The sequence below is a fragment of the Bos grunniens genome, chromosome 18 (genome assembly GCF_055505025.1).
Source record: "Bos grunniens cultivar Pamir isolate PY7600 chromosome 18, Bosgru_T2T1.0, whole genome shotgun sequence".
NCBI lineage: Eukaryota > Metazoa > Chordata > Mammalia > Artiodactyla > Bovidae > Bos > Bos grunniens.
Genome location: NC_141182.1, coordinates 9,423,074 through 9,438,087, shown reverse-complemented (window position 1 = coordinate 9,438,087; position 15,014 = coordinate 9,423,074). Strand labels below are relative to the sequence as shown.

General features: G+C 44.6%; 1 protein-coding gene and 1 pseudogene across 3 annotated transcripts in view; both read right to left on the bottom strand.

The window, feature by feature from the left end:
- The window catches only part of CDH13 (cadherin 13), a 1,010,942-nt gene that overhangs the window by 850,026 nt on the left and 145,902 nt on the right, over positions 1-15,014 (bottom strand). The window lies entirely within an intron of this gene.
- The window catches only part of LOC147353006 (homeobox protein OTX2 pseudogene), a 39,890-nt pseudogene continuing 26,261 nt past the window's right edge, over positions 1,386-15,014 (bottom strand). The window contains exon 1 of the transcript XR_015145302.1: positions 1,386-15,014. This exon is cut by the window's right edge and continues 26,261 nt beyond it. The product of XR_015145302.1 is annotated as a homeobox protein OTX2 pseudogene (transcript).

Here is a 15,014-nt window from a genome sequence, read left to right as displayed (position 1 = left end):
GCTACAAGCCTGGTAGTGAGCTGCCATAAAGTCAAAATCCATAGCATGAAGAAATAGAGACATATGATGGAAATGAAAGGTTGACACTCCATTTGGAAAAACATATTCAGTAGTCACCATGTTTTTTTTTTCCCCAAAAAGCACAAAAACAGTTTTTTCTATTTGAAAAATGTCTCTATTAATTATGGAAATAAAAAAATCCGATAGTACACCAGAGACTGAGCATGGGAAAATGAACTGAACTGACTCTCTCAGAAGCACTGATGGAAATAAATGGGTCCAAATGAATTAATACTAAACAAGAGTTTTCCATCTATTTTTCCTTTATTACAAGGTGGGATTAGTAATGTAGGGGGAAAAAAGCTAAAGTGATGTGTTTACCCTGACAGCATTCCCTTAAGGAGAGTTGTTTCTAGCAGCTAATGAGCTTTCATAGCAAACTGCTGAGTATGTCTAGATATTAGGGTTAAAAGCCCATCTTATGGTAAATTACTCTGGACTCTAATTTGGCAAGAGTAAATGATTTGTGGTCCAAGAGGGGATTTGGTGCCAAGCTCCTAATTTGGGCTGTATACAATATTTCAAGACCAACTTTCATTTAGTATCAATTTACAAATGAATTATGTATAAGCAACTGAATCATACAACAACAACAAACCCATGTATTAGACTTCCTTTGACTACCATCTAGCTTTATTCACCCAGTGCTCTTTAAGACACTGAGAAGAACTGCAATGCAAGGGAGGGGAAATTATTGACTTGCCTTTTAGCTCCGTGTTTATCTACTGTTCTCTGAGTGGAATTGCTGGGTTTGAACAATTATAAGAGGTGTGAGGTTTAGTGGTTTAAGGGGGAACTCTGGGGGCAGACTGCCTGGATTGGAATCCCACCTCTGCCAAGCCCTAAATCACTCAGCTTCCTTGGGCAAATTACTTCAGCTCTCTGGGCCTCAGTTTCTTCATCTGCAAAATGAGACTCGGAACTGCGCTCCCCTCCAAGGGTTACTGTCGATGTTAAATAGGAAGATCCACTTAAGCACTTAGCAGGGCGCCAGGCATGTGGCAAATGCGTAGCTACGCTGCTGCTCCTGAGGAGGAAGAGGGAGAAGAGCATAAATGAGAGAGGGAAACACTTCCTGAGCATGTCTCCATGGAAATCGTACCTGATGCTCTCAAAAACACAGATGTGAGGAATGCAAAAACAAACAAAAAATAAACAATAACAAAAACTACTGAGTGATACGCACACCCTTCCAGCAGTCCACAGCCACAGCAATGCAACAGGCGCGAGTCACCAAAACGCTGACAGACCTTGAGAGCTATACATCCCTCAGACATACAGAAGGGAAGACTCCAGTCTCTACAAGTGACCAGTAAATAGAGCTGTTTTTATTTTTTTAACTTTTTATTTTGTATTGAGGTATAGCCTATTAGCAATATTGTGATAGATTCAGGTGAGCAGCGAAGGGGTTCAGCCATATATATGTTTTAAGCACTCAGTCAGCTGGTTTCCTTATTCATCTGTTTTTATCTGTTTTACACACATCAGATTTAAAAATAACCCGGAAGGAAGTCTGATAACCAGTCACCCAAAAGAAAACAGGTTCAGTCATCGTGGTTCCTTGCCTAATGGCCAGCTTTTCTCCAACAGTAAACCATAGTTAAGAAGGGAAAGAAAGTAAAACACAGCCACATCTATAAACACTCAAAGTGTAAGTTAATATATATGTGGCCCTAAGACTGGCTGATCTTGGACATTTTTCTGACTCCCCAGGCTGTGTCTTCTGTTCTTCCTCCAAATCTCAAATGGGGAGAGCTAGTAGGAGATGAGAGGGAGGAAGGAGAGTGACTTTGGGGGATGTAGTTCTCTGCCCACACCGTTGTAAATAGCCCCTTCATTAAGCTTTCTTCCAATGGCCGTGCTGGAGCTGATCATGGTCTCCTTGCCAAACCTGGCAGTCATCCTAATGGAGTAAAGACCCCCACTCTAGCTGAGGTGTGCTTCCCAGCGCAGCCCAGCCCTTAGCCCCGCCACTGACCTCCTGCCACAGGCCAGTCTACAGCACTTGTTTACAGGAACTGCCTGGCCCCTGTGGACATCTGTGCTTATAACCGCTGTCCTGGAGTGGGGAAGCGACTTCTAAAAACAGTGCTGAGTAATTCAGACATTACCCAGCCCACATTAGAAAGGTTGACCTGCATTTATGGCTCACCCCACCATTATCCCTTCAGCCTCGCACGTCAGTTCCCTTTGAAATGATGGCTGGGGAGTAATAGCCAGAAATATAATCACATCATCACATTTCAAGAAACACTGTATTGAAAGCAGAGCTACAAATTTAAGAAACAGTCCAGGGGAAAAAAAAAAAAGATGCTTTCATCTGGTGCATGAATATTTTAGGTACTGTGGAAAGAGCTTTGAAATCAGGCAGACCTGAGTTCCAATATTAGCTTACTGGTTGTGTGACTCCTACTCAAATGCTTTGATGCTCTTGTTTTCCAGATTTGTAAAATGGGGATGATAATACCACTCCATGGGGTTGTTATTCACATTCAATGAAGTGGTGCTATAAGAATAACCTGGCATCCAGTGGATAGTCAATAAATGCCAGCCTCTTTTCTTTCATGGTTCCAGATCAAGACATTGAGTCTGCATTTGATTTTCCTCCTTCCTTAGTCATCAGAGAAAGCTTTTTCAGCTCAGAGCTACCTGAGGGAGAAAGTGTCTGATTACTTTGCCAAGGCTCATTGATATCTTAAATCTGGACCGATGATGATGCCCACTGCATGCACCTGAGCTTTGCTCTTAATAAAGCATGCACAAACCAGCCAGAAGGACACACTTCTCAGAAGGCTGTGATCTCTTTCTATTTTTTTAAACATCAGATTTAAGAATCCTACCACAGGGTAACACACACACACACACACACACACACAGCACCACGGGAGCTCTTGAAAATCTTACCATCATTCACTGGATGCTCACCCAAATGGCAGATACATTTTAAAAATTAAATTTTTACTACATGAACTTGAATCTAATTTTTTTTCCTAAAAATGTAAATAATTTCCAGCATCTCTTTGCGTGGTGTAGTGGAGGTCTCTGTTTTCTAGTAGAAAGTCAGCCTGCATGTGGAATGGTGATAGGTTTTATGTCTACAGCTAGTTCAGATCCACCTACGTGATGTGATGAAAAATCTTCCGAGGTATTGAGGAGTTCAAGTGCAGTCAGGGATTAGTGATGCCTGCTCCTGAAATGGGTGGGGGGCTGCTGGGAAAGCAAGTGTCCCCTATCGGCTACCTTTGATCGAGGGCTCTGGGCTGGCCACATATGGAGGTAATGTCCCTTCTGTGGCCACTGCTGTCCTGCTCCAAACTTGTTCTTCAACTGTCTCTTGGACTTGCAAATGAGCACAATTGAGCTGTGGACTGTATGAGGCTGCAAAAGCTGGGTTCTACCAAACCACACTTGTAACACACTGTAAATGGCAAACCTGATGTAAAAGCAACTGAAAAGTCATCCTTCTTTCCCATAGTGGAAGAGAAATTTATAAGAATAACTATTAAGAACTATTACAATACAAAAACTGGAACCTTATCTCATCTGGACAGCTCAACTTTGAGGTCAAATTGTGCGACAATGAGAAGTTACTTCTGCCAAACACACGGTCATGGAGCAATCAGATCAATGAACACTGTGCCAGGCTCATTTGGAGGAAGCAAAAGATGTCAGGATCCCTGCTCTTGATGGGCATTCAGTCCAGTTGGAAAGGGCAAACTCCCCTCTGTGATATGAGCAGGGCTGCCGTTCAGTCAGTATGCACAGACACAGCCACTGTAGAAACATGGCAGTATTTTTGTGCCTCTCGGGAAAAGCAGCTGCTCCAAAACCCTGTGTTCCCCTGCCCTAATGCACCAGGCTTTCTCAGGGATTCTGCAGGACCTCCTGATAATTCAGCCATTAAAGAGTTAATATTTGTCACAGCCAGGAAGCTCCAGGAACACTCTGTGGTCACTAGGGCCACTGTCCATCCTGATTGAACCAGGTAAGTATATTAATGTCATCCCTGGCCTCAAGGGTGGAATTCCTATAAGCCAAAAATCACAAATTTATACTAACAGTCAAAAGTATGTACTGAAATGATAATTCCTCAGAAGAATACACATGGAAAAAAAATGCATCTTTAGAATATATGTATGTAAACTCCGTGACAGTGGGGACCATGTCTGTCTTTCCCTGTTAAATCACTTTCCTAGAGGGCTGCCTGGCCCACAGTAGGGACTCAGTATCTGGTTGTTCAATAAAATAACAAATGGCATTGGGTTATTTAGATTTGTGCCCTGGGGAGGTATCTAAGGTGCTTCTAAAATGAAGAGATGGGCAGCAACTGGAGAAAGGGTTCTAAGTAAGCCTTGGTACCTCCAGGAACCCAAGCACTCACTCTACAAATCCACATGGCAGAGACTAGGAGTCTCTCTAGTCAGAGAGCTGAGCTCACCTGCCTTTGCTGCTTATGTGCTCTATTACTTCGGGCCAGTCATTCCACCTTGCAGAACTCTTGTTTCCTGTTTGTAAAATGCCTGTCAGGGATTAAATAATAATCTCTGCCAGACATAATCAATGTATGTAAGGAACCTGACCCAGAGGAAGCAGTCAAAAGGCTGTAGGATGCAAGAGGGCAATAGGCGAGTCTATGTTGCTCACTGAGTTGTACCCCAGGGCCCAGAAATATTTTTGAGGAACAGACACAATCAAGGCTTGTGGAATGAAAAAAATCAACCCATATAAATGAATGGTGACAAATTCTGTTCACTATGTTAAGTGAACAGGGACACTATCTGTCTGGATGCCCTTGAAATCTATAAGAGATGGAGACTGGGATCCACGCTGCTGCTGCTGCTGCTGCTATAAGTCGCTTCAGTCGTGTTCGACTCTGTGCGACCCCATGGACAGCAGCCCACCAGGCTCCCCCGTCACTGGGATTCTCCAAGCAAGAACACTGGAGTGGGTTGCCACGCTGGAACCTGGCCAAGAGGGGTCAGTTCGTGACCATAGCTGTTGTTTTTCTCTTGGTGGGCATTTGGAGTGGGGATCAGCAACCCGGAGGTGGACACTGGTGAGGAAGGGTCGGTAGCATGGTGGTTAAGGGTAAAGGGCTTACAGATAACCTGCTTGGGTGCAGAGCTCTGTTCCGTTATGTACCATTCTACGACACTGGGTGAGGTGTTCAAGCTGCCTAAACCTCATCAGTAAAACGGGGATGACAGAACATGATTCACGTACTATAGGGTTGGTGCAAGCATTTGGTAAAACGATGCAGGTGAGTATCCTGTGCAAGTAGCCTCAAAAAATGGTAGTCGCTGTTACTAGGTGGGGACGCCACCTTGAGGTCCCCTGATCCCTCGAGGCCCAGACTGACTCTAACTCGTCACCTAAGCGGCCTATTCAGTTTCTCACCGCTCTCTCTCTCCTCAGCGTAGGTTGCTGAGATGAAGAACACAGCCTCCAGGTTAACCAGACGAGGAGACCCACTGAGGCTGGTGTTGGCACATTCCCTTAATGTCCAGTCCACGGGGACAATTGCCTATGAACTAGGGCAGGCAGGTCAGAAGCTAAAACTGCCGGGCAGAGACCTGGGGTGGCTAACTACAGACAAGAGGCCTCCTCCCCACCCAGCTGGCTATGCCATGCTGGCAAAGGGGTTGGCAAAGTCCTGTTGGAGACAGGAGACACCGGGAGAGACTGCTAAGGAAATGCAGAAAGAGTGTTATTTCCTCAGATCTGAGACCAGTGCTGGTTTACCCGGAGAATGAGGCAGAGAATGCCGAGCGCTGGGTGGAATCAGCATAACAGCTTTCCTAGACTATTTTGCAGCCATTTTTTCAGTCCTGCATCTTGGAAACAAATTGCTTTTCTGCCAGTGCGGAAGGTAAGAGGGAGTTTACATGTTCTGTGATGGAGGAATTCAGGCAGAAGAATCAACCTCGAAGGAAGTAAAGTAGGAAAAATTGGTTTAAATTATTCTACAACTTCAGAGATAAAAATATCATAACAGCTTGAAATGAAAACTATAGCTTTTGAAATATTAAAGCTGAACGGGTATTATATTTATAGGGTGTTTGGCTAAGGTATGACAACATAACTATTCATTTCAGTCCAAGAGAAATTAAGCCTCTGTTTGAGAAAACGGGTCTGGGTTCAGTATCATCAAATATTTTTCTAAATTAACAGAGTGTGCTGGGTGCTACACGGGTCAGATGGGAAACTTCCAAACAATTATTTTATGTTGTGTATCAGCCTGCCCGTGTCTCTGAAGGGAAATATTTGAAATGATTCTTTACCCCACCCCTAGATTTCTGTCTCCAGGGAGAAAAAAAAATAATCTCTTTGATGTTTAAGTGGTTTCAGCCTGATCAACTTTGTTCTCAAGAACAATGAAGAGGATTATTTCAGGGAACTGGTGAGCTGCTTGGAGGGTCTAGACCCTGGTTCCCTCCCCAGATTCTCCCCATAAAGGCTCCCCTCACTAAAGGAGCTTTTGCAGACAGTTTTATCTGGGCTATTTCAACTCGGGGAAGGCCTGGTGTCTCCTGATAGACTGACTAACGCTCAGCACTGCCCCAGGCTGTCCCTATTTTTTTTTTTTTTTTAAAGCTTCAAGCGGAACCACTCTGAGAGGCCCATCTTCTGCTTAAATGGGTGCCCTGTGACGCCGCCGTCTCTAAGCCTTCTAATCTCTTTCCCTCTGAGGCCATTCACTGAATTAAGAAAGGGTTTGGGGAGCAGCCCTGTTGATTCTAAGCATCCTCCGCAGCACAGAAATCTACATGAGAGACAAGAGGAAGGAGGCTGTGGAGAATAAAATGAGTGATGCCAGACTCGGCTCTGTTACTATATTGGGCATAAAAATACTTTTCAGGGTTTTGACTTTTAAATGATGCGGCCCAGTAGGGGTTCACTGCGCACAGGGCAGACTGACATGGAAATAAGAATAATCATTCAGGAGAATGGTCTTTGAAACCTGAGGTACCAAATTCAATTGGATAATGAAACACTGGGAACTCCACAGGGTACTTTTTCACCTCTATGAAGAACATTCAATTAAATGCTTTTTCATTTGGACAGGAGGGGTGGGGCTTCTTTCTTCTCCCCCTCTTTTCCACAGAGTGTGTCTTCTTGGCTTCTGGCCCCAGTTTTTCCCCTGCTTTTTATTGCCTGTTTGTACTCCCCATTGTGAGCCACAATGCCCACACACCCTGCCTTCTCACAGGTTGATGGAAATCCCCCACATTGCCCTTGGAAACGCTCATTACCAAGAAGAGACACAACGGCTTCACTGGGTGATGCATTGGCAATGCTTCCAGAGGCTTCTGGCGCCTCCATTTCATGGGCCACTTGCTTAGCTGCTGCTAAAATGCCTTAGTGCTATGAAGGCTGCATTTAACTTAGCCATCTGTGAATAACTCCATCAGGGGCAGCTTCAGATCCAAAGTCAAGACGGCTTCCTGGCCAGAACTGCACCCTGTCCCTCACGGGCAAACAAGAATGATTTCCTGACATGAATGTCCACTGCTGTCGTTCCTCCCTTGGGAGCCCTTGGGAGCCCTTGGGAGTGAGCCATGCACTACACGTGGACTTCCTTACAAATCAATTAGCACTTGGTGCTTTATAGTCTGGAATGATGTCACACGGCCCGTGTTTAGTCAGGCATTGGGTGATGATTTCAAAATGAATGGTTATTGGACTAGTAGAGGTATACATTTCTTCTCTTGGGTATGAAAAGATAGGAGGAGCATAAGAAGCAAATAAAGGACTCCTTACAATGGGGTCACACAACCAGTTCAGTTCAACTCACGCTGACTGAAGGTCTGCAAGTATCGGCCTGGGTGCCTGCTACTCGGTACAGTGGAGTAAAAGGCACAGGGTTTGTCTCAGTGGTGTCACAGCCTAGTGAGAGCGTTAGGGCTCTTAATCCTGGAGTCAAGGGCTTGAGAGAATTTATGAATGGTCCGTAGCGAGTGCAGAAACTTCCAGATGTGCTTATAAACGGAACTTGGACAAATGAGCACATGCACACACGCACACACTTTTCTGGGTAGTAGATCTACGACTTTATTGGATTCTGAAAATATAATTTGGTAGTCTAGTATCTTTTTACTTTGTATTTCCCAAGCATGTGAGAATAGGTGTTGAATAAATGAGTGATGGTTGGGTGAGTAAGGGATGGTTTCCATGTTGCAAAGGGCACACAGGCCAGCCTGCCCATCGGCGTCCTGCGGCTCCAGGAAGGAAGGTGGCGGGATCGTCTCTCATCTCAGGTGGTGAGTATAAGAAGTCAAGGGACTGAGGAAAGCTCGGAGCTGAATGGCTCGTGTAAAGAAAACTAAAACTGAGAAAAAGGTCGAAACAAGACCTCAGAGCAAGGAGGTCCTTCAAGCTAGAGCAGGTGCTGAGTGTCAAAGGGAAACAAAGGTCAAGAGCAGGAGGCCAAACAACACAAGTAGGCGGGCAGTGGAGGTAGATGGCGGATACTGAAGGCTTAGGCAGTGGTCTGAAGGAGATTTTAAGAAACTGGGCTGGAATCAGGCAGCCTTGAGTTCAAATCCCGACTCTGCTTCTTGTTAGCTTCTCTCTGCTTAGTTTCCCTGGCTGCAAACTGGACCTATAGCACTGCCTTCTCGAGGGGTTATTGTGAGGGGTTAATGAGAGAACTCGCACAAAGCACACGGCCACTGTTCAGAATAGGGCTCTGATTGGATTCTTGGGAAGGGCTGGATCCCCTTTAAAGGGCTGCAATTACAGTGGACACTTGCTACCACGGTTTGGTGCCACTTAAGGGGTCCAAAAATCTATTCACTTTCATTTCTCTCTCCTCTCTGTTCTCACTCCCGCTATGTGGCTCTTGCAAGGTACTGCCTATTATCAAACTAGATTGACTCTTTCCTTGTATTAATCAAAGCCTCCTCATGTGAAATTTCTCCTTTTCCCTTTGAGAAGATGATTACTTCCCTGGTAGGGAATTATTAGGTCATCCGATGAGGGGGAAGAGTGTTCTCAACTCTCCATTGACTGTTCTCCTCCTCTGCTGCCGTCCTCTCTGCAGCCCCCAAGCCTTGAAGATTCAGCCTCTAGCACGTGGGCTTGCTGCACCTTGGCAATTCCAATCACATACCACCATCCTCACGTTGTCCCCAGTTAACTCTCTTCACCGATTCACATGAGGTCCTTACAGAATAAAGAACCAACTCCTCACATGGCATTCAAGGCCTTTCATAGACTGGTCCATCTGAGTTTCCTGATCTCTTGCTTCTCATCACAGCTCTCCAAACCCTGACTATTCAGAACTAACCAACCACCAGTCATTTCCTGAAATCTCACATCTGAAACACCTCTTGACATTGACCACTTACCAAAATAAATCATCTGCACTCTCTTCTCTCTCCCTCCCCCCGACCTTTAGTTATGGAGCATTTGTTACTTTTTGCTTTTTGTTAACCTATAGTTCTTTGATTAGTTTTCTCTGCTCCCATTCATTGAAAAGGCACCCACACATTATTTTTCTCTCTATCTTTCTAGTACTTGTTTCAGTATCTTGTATAAAAGGTAATCAATATGTAATTGATGAATCAGTTAAGATGAGTCTAGGCCCCTTATTTCGTTACTGGAGTGAAAGTGAAAGTCTCTCGGTCCTGTCTGACTCTTTGCAACCCCCTGGATTATACAGTCCATGGAATTCTCCAGGCCAGAATACTGGAGTGGGTAGCTGTTCCCTTCTCTAGGAGATCTTCCCAACCCAGGAATCGAACCCAGGTCTCCCTCATTGCAGGCAGATTCTTTACCAGCTGTAGCCATCGGGGAAGCCCAGAAATACTGGGTAGCCTATCCCTTCTCCAGGGGATCTTCCTGACCCAGGAGTCGAACCAGGGTCTCCTGCATTGCAAGCGGATTCTTTACCAACTGAGCTATCAGAGTATTTCCTAAATCAATGGTTGTCAAAGTGTGGTCTGAGGATCCCCAGGGGTCCCTAAAAATACTTTCAGTTGTGATATAAGGTGGGAACTGTTGTTATAACAGTTCTAATATATTATTTGCTGTTTTTACACTTTTTCTCTCACAAATGTACAGTTTATGAAAAGTTCAGATTCCACATTAGGTTTTCAGATTCCACATTAGAAATAGCCTTTAAGGAAACTAGTTCTTCTTGAGCATCAAAGAATACCCTCAGTTCTCTAAAATGACAATTAAAATACTCCTACCTTTTTCAACTAAATCTGTGTGAGGCAGGATTTTCTTTACTTTCTTCAACCAAACAACGTATCACAACAAACTGAACTGAAACAGATATGAGAACATAGCTGACTCCTACCGAGGCATTCAATAAAGAGACTTGCAAAAATGCAAAACAATGCTGCTCTCTTTAATACTTTTTTGCTTTGTTTTGTTTGGGCATATATACATTTTTTTTTTTCACACAAACAAAATACGTTATCTATACTAGCATGTGATGGGCTTGTCATTATTTTAAAATAAATTAGTACATAAAACTTTCTCAGTTTTAATTTCAAATATGGTTATTATCAATAGATAAAGTCCTCATAAACAAAAGGTTTATAGTCAATTCTTTTTATAAGCATAAAGGGGTCTTGAGATGAAAATGTTTAAGAATTGCTCTCCTAAACTTTGTTCTATAATATACCAGATCTCTGTAAGGAGTTCCGATGTATTTTGTGGGAAGGAAAAAGAGGAGACAGTTCTTAATGATATGGGAAAGGCATGTTAAATAGTTCAATATATTTCTTTTTTCCATTACCTCTTAAATGTTTTATTTTGCAAATGTTATTCGTAAACATCCGAGGACACTGTACTGGTTTTCTACGGCTGTGTAACAGATTATCACAGACTTAGCCGCTTAAGCACACACATTCATTATCTTGTAGCTTCCGGGCTCAGGAGTCTAGTCACACCTCAGAGGGGTCTCTGCTTCAAGGTCTCACCAGGGTGCCATCCAGTCATCAGCTGGGGCTACAGGCCTATCAGATGCTCACCTAGGGAGGGACTCACTTTCAGACACCCCCCACCACCACCACCACTCAGGGTGCAGGCAGAATTTATCTCCTCAGGTGGTAGAACCAAGTCTCTGTGTTCTTGCCGGCCACTGGCTGGGAGCTGTTCTTGGCACCTGGGGGCTGCCCACAGGCCCTTTCCCTCTTCACAGGCTCTCTTCCAACATGGCAGTTTACTCCTTTAAAGCCAGCACGGAGGGTCTCCCCAGTCTGCTAAATGTTATTACAGAAATGACACCCCATCTCCTTTCAATATTCTGTTGGCTAGAACCAAGTCACAGCTCCTTCCCTACACTCAAAAAATGGACTTTTGCTGGCTGGGAACATTAGGGACAGAAATTGTGGGGGCCACCCTGTCTGCCACAAAGAACAGTCTGTGCTTTGCCCTCACTTACTTGATCAAACAATCTTTTTGTGAGCCTATTGACATGTCAAGAAGTCCTGTTTGAGAAATGCTCATCTAAAGTATTCAGCATAATTAGACATGCTGTATTCTCCCAAAGTATTTTCTAAGGTGTGTATGTGTGTGTGGGTACGTGGGAAATATAATTTTAAACTCCACTGTCAGTAAGTCAGCACCCATCTAGAACTTCTGAAATGATTTGATGAAGAAGCAACCCTTCATGGTGCAATGAGCAGTAGCTAAAGGAGGAATAATTCCCTTAAGCAGAAGTAGACGCTGTTCTGAGGCACTGGTTGCCGAGACTGGGAAACTCCTATCTGTTGCCTCATCACCCTGAGTCCCGCCAGGAGCAGGCTCACCGTGCTTATCCACAGACAGGACCACGCTGTCTGGGCAGACTGGTCAGACGCGAAGCCTGATGGGGACCTGAGGTATGGAGGCTCTCAGAATCTGACGACTGGCCTGGAGAGGGCCTAAGACTTAGAATGGGAAGAATTAGCCTGGTAGACTTTGCTCAACAAAACTCGATTTTTCTAATAAAATTTTATTTGACACTCTCTTGATTAAAACAAAGAGTGGACAGCTATGGTAGATCAGGGTGGGTGTCCTGCCCACTGGAACTTCTGGTTGCCCCCATCTTTGTGCCACTCAGAATGCCCTTTGGAACAATTTCTCTTGCTTAGCTTCCTCGTTATAAATTAAAAAACAAAACACTGAGCACTGGGGAGGTGAAGTGTCCTGTCAAAGCTACCCTCACCAAGCCTAGACCATCCATTCTCAGGATGCCTCCTTGATACACTGCAGGGCGATCCTTAAAGCTGAGTTCTATCTCCTCACAAGGTGCAACAGCCTCTCCATCCTCCAGCTTCACCCCAAGAAGACCATCCCTCCTGAGTTCACAATTGGGGTCATTAACTCCCACATCAAGGAATCAGACTGAATGAGCTCTTTGTGTAATTAACCAGAGAGGCATTTTGTGACCTCTCTAATTCCTGTGAACAACCCAACCACACAGAAGCTGAAAGACCAATACTTGCCTCCCAGCACCACCCGCCTCCAGACACCCTGAGGGTGGGGTGGGGTGTAAAATCCCCAAGACGAGAGGGAGCTGGCTGAATGTGGAGCTCAGCCTGAATGCAACCTGAGCTCCTTAGCTCTATGGAGGTTAAGAGAAAAGATGGAAGCCACAAAAGAAACCTCCTTTATAACCCAGAGGCAATTCCTAAAAGGAAACACACAATTGACATCCTGGAGGGGGATTTGACCTGGAAGCGCACCTCTGTCTGTGCCCTAGCCCTGCCCGTATCCTCGTCAATATCCTCCAGGAAAGCTGATCCAAAGGCTTAATGAGCCACAAGGCATTAAGAGCCGTGTATGTGAGTAATGCCACCGATTCTTACTTCTTTAATTGGATGCAAATAGCATCACCTGGGCTCCACATCCCAGGATCCATCCTGCTCTTTGTCACGTGGCCCTCTAATGTACCCCGTTCTGAAGAGCCTGGCAGGAAAGGAAGACATTAACTGTGAGATCTGCTGGCTTCTGCCAAATTTGCAAATGCTGGCAGCTAAGCCTATAGATAGAATGAGGGGTAATTTCATGCAAATTCTCTGTGCTATTCCCTGAGCTCCAAGATTAGAGATGTCAGAAAATGTAAGTGCTCCTCTGGTTAATAACACAAAGAACTAATTCATTCTGATTCCCTAAGCTGGGAGTTAAAGAGAATGATTGTGAACGTGAGGAGGAAGGTTCTTAGAGTGATGCTCAAGAGGGCCAGGTGTGTGCAGAGGCTGTGGTACCTGGTGAGGGGAACAGAGTCCTCCTTACGAGGGTCACTCGGACTCACACTGGGAGGGCTTGGCTGTTTCTCAGGTGCCTGCTGGAAGTGTGGGCAGATGTAAAGGGCAGCAATGCGCTTGCCCTGCTGCTTGGAGAGGACTGGTTCAGGCCAAGCCGCGGCTGCAGGGTTTGGGGACAAAGTCTGGAAGACGTGTGCAGAGCACACACCTCTCTCCTCTCCCCTTTCTAAAAGAGACACTCGGCTCCTAGATGCAGCTTCCTCATCTCCTGAACACGCGTTTCTCCCTCTTTATATGCCAGGTTGTATTTGGTCTGGTACAGTTTCCAGAGAGCACTGACTTATTATTCAAACGGGGTACATCTTGGAGAAGATTTTATATCTCGTGAATTGTATGTAGCAGCAGAACGCTTCAGGGAATAAGATTACCCCATTCTCCTATTTATTGTGACCTAGGTTAAACACTGGGATTACACGTCAGGCTTTGGATTTTCAGATTTAAATTTTCAGGTTATCCTGAAGCATCAATAATGGCTTTTGAGATTAACACACACACACACACACACACACACACACACACACACGCCTCCTCCCTCCAGTTGCCTCCATACAGTCACTGGAATAGACTTTGACTCCTAACTTTTCTAAAAGATAAGAAACTGTTATCAGTTGAGGATCCATCGGCGGCTTTATCACATTTCTAGAATAGACTGTAACACTGGGGACAGACAATCTCAAGCCAGGTGATGTATGTTATTAGAATCAAGGGCATGATGACCTAGTCATCTTCTTGGAGCCTGACTCAGGATTCGGCCCTGCTTCCCCTACTGGGTATGAAACCCTGTAGAAACCTCTTAACCTCTCTGGGCTACAGATCTCTCTAACCAATTTATGTAATAGTTCCTACTTCTAAGGTTATTATTGAGGATTGAGTGAGGTGATGCATATGTCTAACATATAGTAACTGCTCAATAAGTAGCACCTAAATCGGGAAAGGAGGACGTCAAAGTTGTATATTGTCATCCTGATTATTTAACTTATATGAAGAGTACATGTGAAATGCCAGGCTGGATGAAGCACAAGCTGGAATCAAGATTGCTGGGAGAAATATCAGTAACCTCAGGTACACAGATGACACCACCCTTATGGCAGAAAGCGGAGAACTAAAGAGCCTCTTGATGAAACTTAAAGAGGAGAGTGAAAAAGTTGGCTTAAAACTCAGCATTCAGAAAACTAAGATCATGGCATCCAGTCCCATCACTTCATGGCAAATAGATGGGGAAACAATGGAAACAATGACAGACTTTATTTTTTTGGGCTCCAAAATCACTGCAGATGGTGACTGCAGCCATGAAATTAAAAGACACTTGCTCCTTGGAAGAAAAGCTATGACCAACCTAGACAGCATATTAAAAAGCAGAGACATTACTTTGCCAACAAAGGCCTGTCTGATCAAAGCTACAGTTTTTCCAGTAGTCATGTATGGATGTGAGAGTTGGACTATGAAAAAAGCTTAGCACTGAAGAATTGATGTTTTTGAACTGTGGTGTTGGAGAAGACACTTGAGAGTCCCTTGGACTGCAAGGGACCAGTCAATCCTAAAGGAAATCAGTCTTGAATATTGATTGGAAGGACTGATGTTGAAGCTGAAATGCCAATACTTTGGCCACTTGATGCTAAGAATTGACTCATTGGAAAAGACCCTGATGCTGGGCAAGATTGAAGGCAGGAGGAGAAGGGGACAACAGAG